General features: G+C 45.0%; 1 protein-coding gene across 4 annotated transcripts in view; it reads left to right on the top strand.

Annotated features, from left to right (window-relative positions):
- Positions 1-15,431, top strand: part of Snrk (SNF related kinase) — an 852,818-nt gene that overhangs the window by 185,187 nt on the left and 652,200 nt on the right. The gene's annotated exons all lie outside the window — the stretch shown is intronic.

A 15,431-nucleotide genomic window follows, 5' to 3' on the forward strand; every position in this document is an offset into this window, starting at 1 on the left:
CTGCTAATTCGGCATTTACCACTTTCTTTCGGATGTTCTCTACCTGTCAAACGATTCCCTTATACTGCTCAGGTAGATTACCAGCAAGCTGGCCAAAGACCATAGCAAGGGTAGAACCAGACTCAGGTAGGGAGGGAGCAGTAGTGTAGAGCTTCGTAGATATACAGGAACACAACGTTTTGTGACTACTGTATACGTAAGAAGAATTACACGACTGGTTTCTACCTGCGTTTGGTTCTACCCTGCTGTGGTCTTTGGCAAGCTGAGAACATCGCAAAAAACTGACAAATGCTGAATTAGCAGACACACACACACACACACACACACACACACTAGCCTAAGCTAGGCACCCATTCATCGCCCAGCCTTAACGGGAGGATGGACACCTTAGGTGTGGGCCGATTGCTACGTCCAGGTTTCTAACCTGTTTGGGTCTGACCCCAGGATGGCCTGTACTGACCCATGGCCAGTAATACTATCCATAGTACCAAGGTGTGTGTGTGTGTGTGTGTGTGTGTGTGTGTGTGTGTGTGTAATCGTCGTCTTTTTATGACCTGTTTGTATGTATGAGGAAGGAGGCAACCCATGAGGCGCCATGTCTTATTAAAATACCATTCAGGAGACACAAGACCTTATATGTCTGAGGCGGTGATGGCATTTACCTGGCTGCCACGTAATTTATTCCAACTGTCCCAATTCTCGCTTCATGAGGACTTGTCTCTCAACGTCCAACTTGACACTTTGTTTTCTCGCCGTGTCCTCCTCCTCCTCCTCCTCCTCCTCCTCATGTATATTGGTTATATACCCATTTCGAGAGACCCGTCCCTCCTATACCACTCATGAAGCGTTCAGCAACACACACACACACACACACACACACACACACACACACACACACACACACACACACACACACACACACACACCTGACTCCCTCCAGCCAACACCAACCGCTTGGTTGGTTGGTTGGTCGGTCATGTGGGCTTTGAGGTCCATCAGCTACCACGGTTATTAAAAGCCGTCAACGTCAAGTTATCGCCATTAAGCGAAACATCTTTCAACACCTACCTTCATGTGGTCAACATAGCCAGCCGTAAGACCACATGCGCTCTCGCTATGCATGTGGCCCATGACTGTTCGGGGCAACACTACTTACACCATCCCCGCCAGTGTCAGCGCCTGCACCCAGTGATCCCCCGTCTCCAGGTTGCTATTCGGCAACACAGACTCGAACCCCGCCCGAGCACGTACAGACCGCTGCAGGATTAGCCCCCCCAGGCCACACCACTGTGAACGTAATCAAGTTTTTGTTGAATATTTATAAGCTTCCTACTCAGTGTTTATTATTTATTATTTATTAGCTACATTTTAATGTTTCTCGATTTTTTTCTTTCTTCCTTCCGTCACAATATTTCATGATTTTTGTATTAGATTTCCATTCAACCTTTGTTTATGATTTTTTCTTTTATTTTTACGATGGAAGCTCCAGTCATGGGCAAAAGCCTTAACTGAAATATAGAGAGGATTATGAAAGAGAAAAAGAAGAGACAAGGAAAAGTATTTACGACTTTTGGAGGAAGTGAAAAACCTGCCTGTTAAAAGTGCCAGGTCATAGTTATTGTGAGAACCATGAGAGTGTTGAGAGATCCAGAGATTCGAGGTGTCGAAGAAGAGACCGTCATCAAGACGGCCAACCCTTGAGTTGCCGATGGCCACACAGTAATCATGTGACGCAGCAGCTTGCCGAGTATTGCGTGGTCTAGCTAGTGGTGGCGGGCATACAAGCAGCCAGCCCTCGAGAACAAACACCGAAGTAGTTCCTGTAGTAGAGGGAAAGTGAACTGACATTGAGGCGTAAGGCAAGCGGAACAAGTTTTGAAGTTAACCTGAGAGAGTTGTTAAGTCGGCGGGCTTTCGACTCTGTTAAGTAAGGATGCAGAGCTAGAACCACTCCAGATGTGAGAGCAGTATTCCATACTCCATAAACGTAGTAAGGTGTTCGGAAGAAAAGACATGCTGACATCTAAACAGGACTCCCAGTTTCTTAGGGGCAGACGTGATGTGGGGTTTCCAAGAGAGTATGGACGTTACAGTAATACCAAGTGTGTTCATTCAGTCAAGAGGTGGAATTACAGAATCGACGAAGGATAGAGGAAAGTTATGAGTTGTTGTCTGTAGAGAGGTGGTGAGAAACCGGGAGTTGGAGGCATTATGCTTAACCAGATTTCGTCTGCCCTACCGAGATATCCTATCCAAGTCTGAGTTTATTGAGGAAGTAGTGTCGAGACGAGGTGCAGATCGAGTGAAAGAAAGAGCAGAAGTGAAGGACGTGGAGGAATGCAGTGTTGAGTCGTCAGCGTATGAGTGCATTTGGTTATTTGTAGAAGAAAGGAAATTGTTGATAAAAAGGAGAAAGGGTGTAGGAGACAGATCAGAACCTTGAGGGACACCGGTGTTGTTGCAGAAAAGGGGAGAGGCTCACCCACCAACAACCACGGAAATAGATCAGCCAGAGAGGAAGCTAGATATGAAGGAGCAAAGTGTGGAAGTGAAGCCAGAAGAGGGTAGCTTAGAGATGAGACCCCTATGCCACATCCTGTCACAAAGTTCACATGACTCCCTAAAATCTTTCAGGGATATCAATAGTGGATCTTGACTTACGCAAGCAATACTGGTGATTAGCTTCTTTAATGGTTCTTGATTATTAACTATCTTTCTCTTCATTATTTGTTGATTATTTGTTTGCTTCCTCCTCATTATCAATATCTTACTCTCTAATATTTGTCAATTATTAACTAGCTTCCTCTTCGTTATTTGTTGATTATTCTTTGGCATTCTCTACAACATTTATTGATAATGTATTGAATATTTATTAGCTTTCTATTCAGTATTTGATGATAATTATGATTTATAAGCTCCCTCCTTACTATAAAAACTATTAATAACCCCTTTTTGTTGGACACACACACACACACACACACACACACACACACACACACACACACACACACACACACACACATAGCTAGGACGCCATTTGCTAAACAAGTGATTGTCCAAGACTGACAACGAGCGTATATATATATATATATATATATATATATATATATATATATATATATATATATATATGTATATGTATATTCACTTTCTGTTATCCGCTTTTGCTAACAAATAATTCATTGGGTTTAATTAGAATAACACAAACAAAAAACATCAGGAATAATGGTATTGATGAAAATAATGATAATAATGATAGATGTAGTTTTAATGATGATGAAAGTAATGGCAGTGTTGGTAATGATGATAATAATGATTGTGATAATATTGGAAATAATGATAATGATAAGTAATAGTAATTGGTTGATAGATAAGATAATAATGATGTTGATAATGATGATAATAATGATGATGATAATGATAATAACAGTAATGATAATGATAATAATTACAATAATGACAATGAGTAATAATGATAATAATAATAATAATAATAATAATAATAATAATAATTAGAGTAATAATAATTAGAGTAATAATAATAATAATAATAATAATAATAATAATGATAATGATAATAAAAATAATGATGATAATAATAATTTTTTTTTTTTTCTCGCTGTCTCCCGCGTTTGCGAGGTAGCGCAAGGAAACAGACGAAAGAAATGGCCCAACCCACCCCCATACACATGTATATACATACGTCCACACACGCAAATATACATACCTACACAGCTTTCCATGGTTTACCCCAGACGCTTCACATGCCTTGATTCAATCCACTGACAGCACGTCAACCCCGGTATACCACATCCCTCCAATTCACTCTATTCCTTGCCCTCCTTTCACCCTCCTGCATGTTCAGGCCCCGATCACACAAAAGCTTTTTCACTCCATCTTTCCACCTCCAATTTGGTCTCCCTCTTCTCCTCGTTCCCTCCACCTCCGACACATATATTCTCTTGGTCAATCTTTCCTCACTCATTCTCTCCATGTGCCCGAACCATTTCAAAACACCCTCTTCTGCTCTCTCAACCACGCTCTTTTTATTTCCACACATCTCTCTTACCCTTACGTTACTTACTCGATCAAACCACCTCACACCACACATTGTCCTCAAACATCTCATTTCCAGCACATCCATCCTCCTGCGCACAACTCTATCCATAGCCCACGCCTCGCAACCATACAACATTGTTGGAACCACTATTCCTTCAAACATACCCATTTTTGGGGTGAGAGAGTATCATTAAATTTTAGGGAGAATAACAAGATGTTCTGGAAGGAGGTAAATAAAGTGCGTAAGACAAGGGAGCAAATGGGAACTTCAGTGAAGGGCGCAAATGGGGAGGTGATAACAAGTAGTGGTGATGTGAGAAGGAGATGGAGTGAGTATTTTGAAGGTTTGTTGAATGTGTTTGATGATAGAGTGGCATATATAGGGTGTTTTGGTCGAGGTGGTGTGCAAAGTGAGAGGGTTAGGGAAAATGATTTGGTAAATAGAGAAGAGGTAGTAAAAGCTTTGCGGAAGATGAAAGCCGGCAAGGCAGCAGGTTTGGATGGTATTGCAGTGGAATTTATTAAAAAAGGGGGTGACTGTATTGTTGACTGGTTGGTAAGGTTATTTAATGTATGTGTGACTCATGGTGAGGTGCCTGAGGATTGGCGGAATGCGTGCATAGTGCCATTGTACAAAGGCAAAGGGGATAAGAGTGAGTGCTCAAATTACAGAGGTATAAGTTTGTTGAGTATTCCTTGTAAATTATATGGGAGGATATTGATTGAGAGGGTGAAGGCATGTACAGAGCATCAGATTGGGGAAGATCAGTGTGGTTTCAGAAGTGGTAGAGGATGTGTGGATCAGGTGTTTGCTTTGAAGAATGTATGTGAGAAATACTTAGAAAAGCAAATGGATTTGTATGTAGCATTTATGGATCTGGAGAAGGCATATGATAGAGTTGATAGAGATGCTCTGTGGAAGGTATTAAGAATATATGGTGTGGGAAGCAAGTTGTTAGAAGCAGTGAAAAGTTTTTATCGAGGATGTAAGGCATGTGTACGTGTAGGAAGAGAGGAAAGTGATTGGTTCTCAGTGAATGTAGGTTTGCGGCAGGGGTGTGTGATGTCTCCATGGTTGTTTAATTTGTTTATGGATGGAGTTGTGAGGGAGGTGAATAATAATAATAATAATAATGATAATAATGATAATAATAATAATGATAATAATAATAATGTTAGTAGTACACACGGGAAGTCAGAATAATGTCGGATAGAGATAATGGTGTTGGTAGTTGTGCGATGATGGCGGTGGGAATGGTTTGTTTTGATGAGGAGGATTGTGATGGTGGAAGAGCAGCTGGATTGTGGTGATGGAGGAGGAGAATTGTGTTGGTGGAGGAGGTGATGGTGATTTGTGGTGTTGCTGGTGATGATGATGGCTTTGTGGTGGACCCAGGACTTGCTCTTCGAAGACGCGGCTGGACACTGGTGGTGGCGATGATGGAGAGTGATGGTGGAGGTGTGGGTGATGGTGGAGAGTGATGGTGTTGGTGGAGGTGTGGATGATGGTGGTGGAGAGTGATGGTGTTGGTGGAGGTGTGGGTGGTGGTGGTGGTGGAGAGTGATGGTGTTGGTGGAGGTGTGGGTGGTGGTGTGGTGGTGGTGGAGAGTGATGGTGTTGGTGGAGGTGTGAGTGGTGGTGGTGGAGAGTGATAAGGTTGGTGGAGGTGTGGATGGTGGTGGTGGAGAGTGATGGTGTTGGTGGAGGTGTGGGTGGTGGTGGTGGTGGAGAGTGATGGTGTTGTGGAGGTGTGGGTGGTGGAGAGTGATGGTGTTGGTGAAGGTGTGGGTGGTGGTGGTGGTGGTGGTGGAGAGTGATGGTGTTGGTGAAGGTGTGGGTGGTGGTGGTGGTGGTGGAGTGTGATGGTGTTGGTGGAGGTGTGGGTGGTGGTGGTGGTGGTGGAGAGTGATGGTGTTGGTGGAGGTGTGGGTGGTGGTGTGGTGGTGGAGAGTGATGGTGTTGGTGGAGGTGTGGGTGGTGGTGTGGTGGTGGTGGGGGAGGGATGCTTAAAGCTGCTGACCTGACTCAGTCCTTCCCCCCTCCCGCCAGGGGTCATCTCCCATGTTGCCTCGCTCTCATCTCGCTCACTTCACCCTCACTTCTCTTGCTTTATTATCTCACTTGTCTCGCTCACTTCACCCTTACTTCTCTTGCTTTATTATCTCACTTGTCTCGCTCACTTCACCCTTACTTCTCTTGCTTTAATATCTTTACTCATAATTCTTGTTTTATTTGTCTTACCCTTGTCTCGCTTTACCGTACCTTTGCTTAAATATTTTTTGCTTAAGAAATATTTCTTTGTCTAAGTATACACAGGGGAAGCATGTCGCTAGTGGGTAGGCGGAGGTAAGTATAGAGCTGACAGTGGGCACAACGCGTCAACATGGGTGGGCGGCAGGTGGGCGGCAGTGGGCCTAGGGAGCCAGAGGCCCCTCGTCCCGTCAAAGGTGTATCACAAAGCCAGGCTTGCACAGGATATACATAATTAGAGCCTCAGGATTTATATACGTACATGTACGAACGCTAAGATGGGTGGTGAAGACTGGCCACACACTGGGTGTAGAACGTGCAGGGTACCGTTAAACTGGTCGTGGTACAGGAGAGGTTTAGGGTACATCGGGTACATGGTGTATGAGTTACAGAATACAGTGTGTGTGATGCTGACGGTTACATAGGAAGATTTGCGTGTCGTTACCCGGTACAGGACTTACATAATCACATGTAAAATACTGTGGGTGAAGGGCAGAATAGCTGCACGTGGGTGTAGACAAGTCTGAGGCATCCTGTGTTTTTTGGCACGTTAATGATGGGTGACAGAAGGGCTCCTTCCCCCATGTGTGGCCTGGAGCCTGGTAGAGTCTTCAGGGGGTCTTCATCCTCACTAGCCCAGGCTGGACCCGGACGGTTAGATTGAGTCGTTTGGTCGACCAAGTTGTTGGAAGCCGCAGCCCTCAGGCCCACATAGCCCCTACAACCTATCTGGCCTGGTACACTCTGTAGGTTGTTGTCCAGTGTGCGCTCTGGGACCTCACTACCGTTTACCCCAGGTTGTTTCTGATGGTAGCTGGCAAGGTGTTGAAGAGCCTTAGGTCCCAGAGGCTCCACATCCCATCGGAAGAGAGACGGGTCGTCACCAGTGGCCTCAGTAATGAGTCTAGGGAGAGAAGGCATAGTTACTGAGATGCGTACGTACGGCTATATTAATTCTCTCTCTCTCTCTCTCTCTCTCTCTCTCTCTCTCTCTCTCTCTCTCTCTCTCTCTCTCTCTCTCTCTCTCTCTCTCTCTCTCTCTCTCTCTCTCTCTCTCTCTCTCTCTCTTTCCTTCACTTCACCCTAACCTTTATTAGCTTTATTGTCTCATTCTCGTCTGGCTCACACTTGACCCCCTCCTCTTGATTTATTGTCTCGCTCTAGTTCGTCAGAACAAGGTAAGGTAAGGTGCCTGCCTCCTCCTCCTTGTTCTCTCTCTCTCTCTCTCTCTCTCTCTCTCTCTCTCTCTCTCTCTCTCTCTCTCTCTCTCTCTCTCTCTCTCTCTCCTGTCTTCTGTCTTCCATCGCCTGTGATTCTACATTCCCCTACGTTTTCTGTTTGGCTGGCATTGTGACTCATCTTTACATATTTCATAACTTGTCTTCACCTAACTGTCAGCCTTGCTCGCCCTTGGTGTGTTCTTGTCTTCTTCACGTCGTCAGTCGTTCCCGCCCTTAGTGTGTTCGTGTCTTACATCACTGTCAGTCTTGGCTACCCTTAGTGCGCTTGGCTACACCACTGTCAGTCTTGCCTACCCTTATCGTGTTCATGTCTTACGTGACTGTCAGTCTCACCTGACCCCACTGTGTACTGTCAGTCACACCTGACCTCACTGTGTACTGTCAGTCTCACCTGACCTCACTGTGTACTGTCAGTCTCACCTGACCTCACTGTGTACTGTCAGTCTCACCTGACCTCACTGTGTACTGTCAGTCTCACCTGACCTCACTGTGTACTGTCAGTCTCACCTGACCTCACTGTGTACTGTCAGTCTCACCTGAACTTGCTGTGTTCTTGACATTTTTACAATATTGAATTCCTCGTCACTCTACCAGGGAACATGTTCAGCATCGTTATTGTGGTTATCATGAGGTGTCGAACTGTGGTATTCACCCATGTAGACGTACAGATGATGAATATGTTGCTACACAGCTAAGGCCTTGTGTGACTCATGATACCTTTGAAAAGACTTAAAGAAAAGAGACTTTTATCTCCAATTTGCTCAAGAAGTATGACGTAGTAGGAAGTCTGTCAGTCTATGTATAATTGCCAGTTCAGTAAAGAACAGGATTTTTTTTTTCACCAATATCCTGCTTTACTGATTACAGACTTACCATGATATTGCCCGACTGACGGCACACAGTGAGCACTTTGCAAGAAAGTATCAGTACCAACCGTGGCACAGGTAGAAATCAATGTGTGAGCAGATGTACGTTGCCACTGATGGGATTCACTGCAAATGGCATGAATTTCAATGCCTTTGATTTTGATTTTGGGTTTTGATCTCAAATTATTGAATTCTCTGAGTTTTAATTGCAGTGTTAAAGGTGAATAGTGATTTAAGCCCGGTAAGGTGTGGATGATTGGAAAGTTACATGGGACAGCTCATATTCCAGCTGGATTTTTGCCTGTGAATATTGATATTTGCATTTGTTTTGAATATAGACACACACACACACACACACACACACACACACACACACACACACACACACACACACACACACACGTGCTTATCCAGAGCGTAAAGGTGTCCAGCTTCGCCTTGATATTTTGTTATTTTGTTACTATTTATCTAGTTACTGTTATGATCCCCCAGTTATATCATTTCTCAATTGTATATTTTGGCCGAACTCATGAAGCCGTTCTTTACACACAAGTGGAACTTGAAACTGAACCAGGATTGAGATCATGTGATAAGTTCAACGAGCTGGGATTGAAATCATGTGATAAGTTCAGCGTACAGAGTACTGCATACGCAGTGATTGCCATGGTTCTTAGGTAGAGTACATTCTTGAGGTTTGCAAGTGTTCATACATCGGTTACGCAGGTACGTCTGGGAATGTGGGAGTCAGGACGATGGCTTCTGACGTCTGGAGGTTCCAGTACACACGCAGCCAGACTGTGAGTGTAGGGAATCGCATCACTGTTTCGCAAGCCTCCTCATCAAGGAGCGTACCTCCCAACACCCACCATAACACGCTCCTCGCCCTCACCAAGCCTCACCACTCCTGGCAGCTGTGGTTCATCGCACTTTACACAGTGCCACTCGCCACCATGCAGGTCCAGCCAGTCCCCTCCTTTTAGCCTCGGGAGTCTCTGGTGGATCATAGTCTGGCCTGTCGCCTGCGGAAAATGTTGGCGTCTGATCGGCAGCCATGTGTGTGTCGGTAAAGGCGGTGGACGCTGGTGGCTGCCCCTGGGATCGGGTCAACACCAGCACAATATCAAGAGCTCCGTTTTTCTCCTTTATGCCGGTCTCAGCCTCCTCGTTGACGCTCGACCTTGCTGGTGGATGCGGCTACCGCAGCAGGGGAGACAGAACTCGTGGCCTCACACTCACGACGATGCATCTACGATTTATATATATTTTTTTTTCCACGGCATTCCGGTCTCGGCGTTTGACAGACCCTCAGATGCCGTCCACCTTGCCCCTCCTGGGGGGAAGTGGCCGAGAGGCTCCATGCCATTTGACCGTGATGGGCTCTCATGAAATAGCCTTACGACCGCATCGTTGTAACGATCCTTGAGATGCCGGCCCCACTGACCGTACGGATTGTCTGAGCGTTGCTGGCGGCTTTTCACGTTTGCGGGTCCGAGTAAGCGACAGTTGTGTCTTTTGAACAATTCAGTTGGTCTGATGCAATATAAAACCATATTGGATGCCATATGGTACCTTGTTGCCCTACTACTAAGAAAGGAATCTATTTAAAAGCCTCGTTAGAGAGTAATACAGATCCGTAAAAGAGTCCATGTCACCGCCTGACTCGTGTTACCATACCCTATGACTTCGTGACAGAGGTTACTGATTTCAGTGATTCGTCACAGTGAGCGGGTTAGCCGCGTTTGACAACCAAGTGTGTCGAGATGCCTCGTGCCGCTAGTTGAAGAGGGAATATAACTTATCATAGGTTTCCGATCTTGTTCTTCTGAATTAAGAAAAAAAAAAATGTTTCGTGACTGATGTTACGAGCAATGGGGTTCCAGACTCACGGTGTTACCTCCTGTATAAGGAGAGATTGAGGGGAAAAAAAGATGTTTTATGTATGTAAGTAATATCTTCATGCAGTCGTACGAAATACTTCTTTCAGAGAGACGAAATAAATGCCATAGATTAGTGGGTGAAGTACAGGTGTTATACATGACTTACAAGTGGACGATTGCTTCGTGTGATGTCAATACTGGAAAACCCAGAGGGAGAGAAACTGGGAAATACAGTTTTCTCTAACGTTTGATCGTTTACATCCATATTAGAGAGACAATGTTGGTCAGCTGGAGATTATTGTATATATTCTCTGTTATACGGTATTATCCTCTTAACGTCACATACTACATGCCCTTAGTGTGTTCTTACCATCACTGCCAGCCTTATCTGCCCTTAGTGTGCTCTTACCATCACTGCCAGCCTTATCTGCCCTTAGTGTGCTCTTACCATCACTGCCAGCCTTATCTGCCCTTAGTGTGCTCTTACCATCACTGCCAGCCTTATCTGCCCTTAGTGTGTTCTTACCATTACTGCCAGCCTTATCTGCCCTTAGTGTGTTCTTGTCTTGGGTTAGTGTCTGTCTTACCCGACCTTAGTGTGTTCTTGACTCTTCCATATTTCACCGTTATCTTCATTGCCTCGCGTTTACCCTTTTCCATTAAATCTTGAACTCCGCTCTGACCTTCCTCCTACCTGAGGCTTACCTCCTATGTCCTGGTGTGGTGAGTGTTATGTGATTGCCTGTTTGTACTGTAAGGGGAGAGAGTGTTCCACTTGTGGGAGGCCCCGTCTCATGAACTCTCTCATCTATCGTACATACAACTTGTCATCAAATGTATGCCTTCCACATTCACTTTTTCCACTTTCATTTTTATTCCGTTCATCCTCGGCTCGTATACAATGCAAGAACGTCTTGACATCTTTTTTAACAAGTTTTTTTGCTTCTTTCTTCTTACGATGGAGGCTCCAGTTACGGATAAAGGTGGACATTAATTGAAATATAGGGAGGTTAATGGAGGGGGAAGAAAGAGATGAGGGAAAGTCTTTACGAATGTTGAGAGGTTTAGAATCTGTCTTTTGAAATGTGCCAGGCCAATGTTATTGGGAAAGACATAAGAGGGTTGAGAATTCCAAAGCTTCGACGTGTAGGTAAGGAAACAGTCATCAAAGTGGCCCACCCTTGAGTTGCCAAAGGCAACACGTTAATCATGTGACGCAACAGTGGTTCATGTGTCCTTGAGTGTTACTTGAGCATCATACATGAGTATAACAATGAGTATACAAGAGTCTTCGCCTGCCGGGCGTTACTCCAGTGTGTCGCACTTTTACTGAGTAGTGATTCTTAATGAAGTACGTCACCGAATTGTCATACCTTCGAGTTGAGAAAATGGGTATAATCAGGAGAGAAAATGAGCTGGTCTCATGGATGTGGAATGAACATGAAAAAGACTCGGCCGGTGGAGTTCATATCATGTACTGAGGCTGCATAAAATGGCTGGCCCATTTAATCGAGTGCTTCGCGTGACTATTGGTGTCAGTTGAGTACATGACCAGAATATGGGTGGTGGGTTCCTAACTTGCCAATCTAGCCGTGATGCCCCCTTAGAACTGCGCCATTAAGATGGCGAAATTGCCTGCGTCCCTTGTTGGCCGCGCCAGTATTTGTGTGTGTGGCGGAACACTTATCACGGCGAGCCTCTCCTGGCGTGAAGTGCCTTATGGCTGGAGGCTCCTGACGGTGTGGAGGATGGGCTGACGGACTTTATGCTGTGTGTACAGACGGGTAGATAGGAAACTGTTGCGGGGGGGCGGTAGATGGTCGAGTTTGTCTTCGATGGTTTGTAGTGGAGTCTGTCGGTAAGGGGGCGCGCGCGCGCGCTGGGGGGGGGGGGGGATTTGATGTGCGAGTAGTAATAGTAGTGATAGTAGTAGTAGTTGTGGTGGTTTATGAGGCTGTGTGTATAAAGAGGGTTATGATTTTTCGTGGCGATGAGATGCCTCTGGAAGGAGAGCGAGCTGTCGTCTGCGAGTGCACAGCCGAGATGATCGGAGAAGCGTTTGTTGATTCCCTCTTGGACAGTGTGTACGGGAGAGTGTGGCGGCGGTGGTGGACGTTCTAGTCTTGGTGTGGGGGCACTGGGAGAGTGTGGCGGTGGTGGTGGACGTTCTAGTCTTGGTGTGGGGGCACTGGGAGAGTGTGGCGGTGGTGGTGGACGTTCTAGTCTTGGTGTGGGGGCACTGGGAGAGTGTGGCGGTGGTGGTGGACGTTCTAGTCTTGGTGTGGGGGCACTGGGAGGTCCCCGTGTGGTGGACGCGTTGTGGCGGAAACCTTTGTGGCGTTCTTGTAGGTGGTTACTTATTTTTGGGGTCGACTGTGCATCGGTAGAGATGGTATCCGTGGTATGTACGGCGGAGACCTTCCGTGTGGTGTGAGGTACGAGAGGGAGATACACTCAGCTGTCGTGTTCAGCATGACAGTACGACGCTCTGTGCACGACGAAACGACTCTTGAAGACGACGGTACGACTCTTGTCCGTGATGGCCTTAGCTCCATCATACACAAGGGTCGTACCGTCTTGTTTTAGAGATGTGGATGGCGATGTTCCGCATGTTGCATCCGTCATGTCTTTTGGGTTTTCGAGTTGGTGGAGAGTTGATGTGAGCGGAGGGGCAGCGCTCTGCCCACCGACCAAATTGGTATAATTAGCAAAGTGCTGATGTTAATGTTGGTTTGGGACTCGTTATGATTCGGTGTTTTGGCTGTTGTGGAGACGGGACGAAATGTGGTACAGTTTGGCTGCTGGAGTGAACTGTTGGTTTGGGCTGGTTTAATCATGGCTGGTGATTACTGGTTTAATTTATATGTTTCTTTCTTTCTCCACAGGTAGACGGTGGAATCTTGCCGATGTACTTCCATGGACAGGTTGTACGCTAATTGTTTGTTTGTTTGTTTGTGTGTATGTATGTGTGTGTGTGTGTGTATGTGTGTGTGTGTGTGTGTGTGTGTGTGTGTGTGTGTGCCCATGGCGTGTGGCATTTTCGCTTGGCCTGTAATGTGTTTGCGTGGTATTTGCATTTGCTCATTTACATACGCATGGGTTGTTTGTATTCATGCATAACTTGTGTACGTTTTCATGTTTCACCAGACATTACCATGTGCATATCAGATATGTCCTGAAGTCCCTTTGAAGCGAGACATTAGTGGTGGAGGAGGTGGTGGTGTGGTGGCAGTGAGATAGCGCAGATAATTGTAACATGTCACGTAAGTTGAGGAGTAGGGCAGCTGACGTGATAGATCTGTGGCAAAGAGCTTAGGATATAACAGTTACAATGTGTTTCTTATCATCACCTTAGATGTGAAATATCACTTTGCCAGTGTTTATATATATATATATATATATATATATATATATATATATATATATATATATATATATATATATATATATATATATCTGTGTTCCTATGAGTCCACGGGGAAAATGAAACACGATAAGTTCCCAAGTGCACTTTCGTGTAATAATCACATCATCAGGGGAGACACAAGAGAGGAATATAACAGGCAGTTGATATACATCTAAGAGACGAAGCTAGGACGCCATTTGGTAAACATGTGATATATCTGCGTATGTGTGTGTGTGTGTGTGTGTGTGTGTGTGTGTGTCTTACCGGACTCTGCTTACATAAGCTTACATCCTGAGTAAAAGGTCTCCTTTGGCGAAGATGTATCATTCGATGTATGATGTCAACGAATAGCTCACTCTAAAGGAGTCCACATTTCCCTGCTGCTGAGGTAGTGCAGCTCCTTGGGATGCCGGAGCCTCGCAAAAGAGGACTTAGGTAAAAACGTCGTTTTGGTGTATATATATATATATATATATATATATATATATATATATATATATATATATATATATATATATATATATATAATGGGGAGGTGATAACAAGTAGTGGTGATGTGAGAAGGAGATGGAGTGAGTATTTTGAAGGTTTGCTGAATGTGTTTGATGACAGAGTGGCAGATATAGGGTGTTTTGGTCGAGGTGGTGTGCAAAGTGAGAGGGTTAGGGAAAATGATTTGGTAAACAGAGAAGAGGTAGTGAAAGCTGTGCGGAAGATGAAAGCCGGCAAGGCAGCAGGTTTGGATGGTATTGCAGTGGAATTTATTAAAAAAGGGGGTGACTGTATTGTTGACTGGTTGGTAAGGTTATTTAATGTATGTATGACTCATGGTGAGGTGCCTGAGGATTGGCGGAATGCGTGCATAGTGCCATTGTACAAAGGCAAAGGGGATAAGAGTGAGTGCTCAAATTACAGAGGTATAAGTTTGTTGAGTATTCCTGGTAAATTATATGGGAGGGTATTGATTGAGAGGGTGAAGGCATGTACAGAGCATCAGATTGGGGAAGAGCAGTGTGGTTTCAGAAGTGGTAGAGGATGTGTGGATCAGGTGTTTGCTTTGAAGAATGTATGTGAGAAATACTTAGAAAAGCAAATGGATTTGTATGTAGCATTTATGGATCTGGAGAAGGCATATGATAGAGTTGATAGAGATGCTCTGTGGAAGGTATTAAGAATATATGGTGTGGGAGGAAAGTTGTTAGAAGCAGTGAAAAGTTTTTATCGAGGATGTAAGGCATGTGTACGTGTAGGAAGAGAGGAAAGTGATTGGTTCTCAGTGAATGTAGGTTTGCGGCAGGGGTGTGTGATGTCTCCATGGTTGTTTAATTTGTTTATGGATGGGGTTGTTAGGGAGGTAAATGCAAGAGTTTTGGAAAGAGGGGCAAGTATGAAGTCTGTTGGGGATGAGAGAGCTTGGGAAGTGAGTCAGTTGTTGTTCGCTGATGATACAGCGCTGGTGGCTGATTCATGTGAGAAACTGCAGAAGCTGGTGACTGAGTTTGGTAAAGTGTGTGGAAGAAGAAAGTTAAGAGTAAATGTGAATAAGAGCAAGGTTATTAGGTACAGTAGGGTTGAGGGTCAAGTCAATTGGGAGGTGAGTTTGAATGGAGAAAAACTGGAGGAAGTGAAGTGTTTTAGATATCTGGGAGTGGATCTGGCAGCGGAAGTGGATCATAGGGTGGGGGAGGGGGCGAAAATTCTGGGGGCCTTGAAGAATGTGTGGAAGTCGAG

Source organism: Panulirus ornatus, chromosome 7 (assembly GCF_036320965.1).
Source record: "Panulirus ornatus isolate Po-2019 chromosome 7, ASM3632096v1, whole genome shotgun sequence".
Taxonomy (NCBI): Eukaryota; Metazoa; Arthropoda; class Malacostraca; order Decapoda; family Palinuridae; genus Panulirus; species Panulirus ornatus.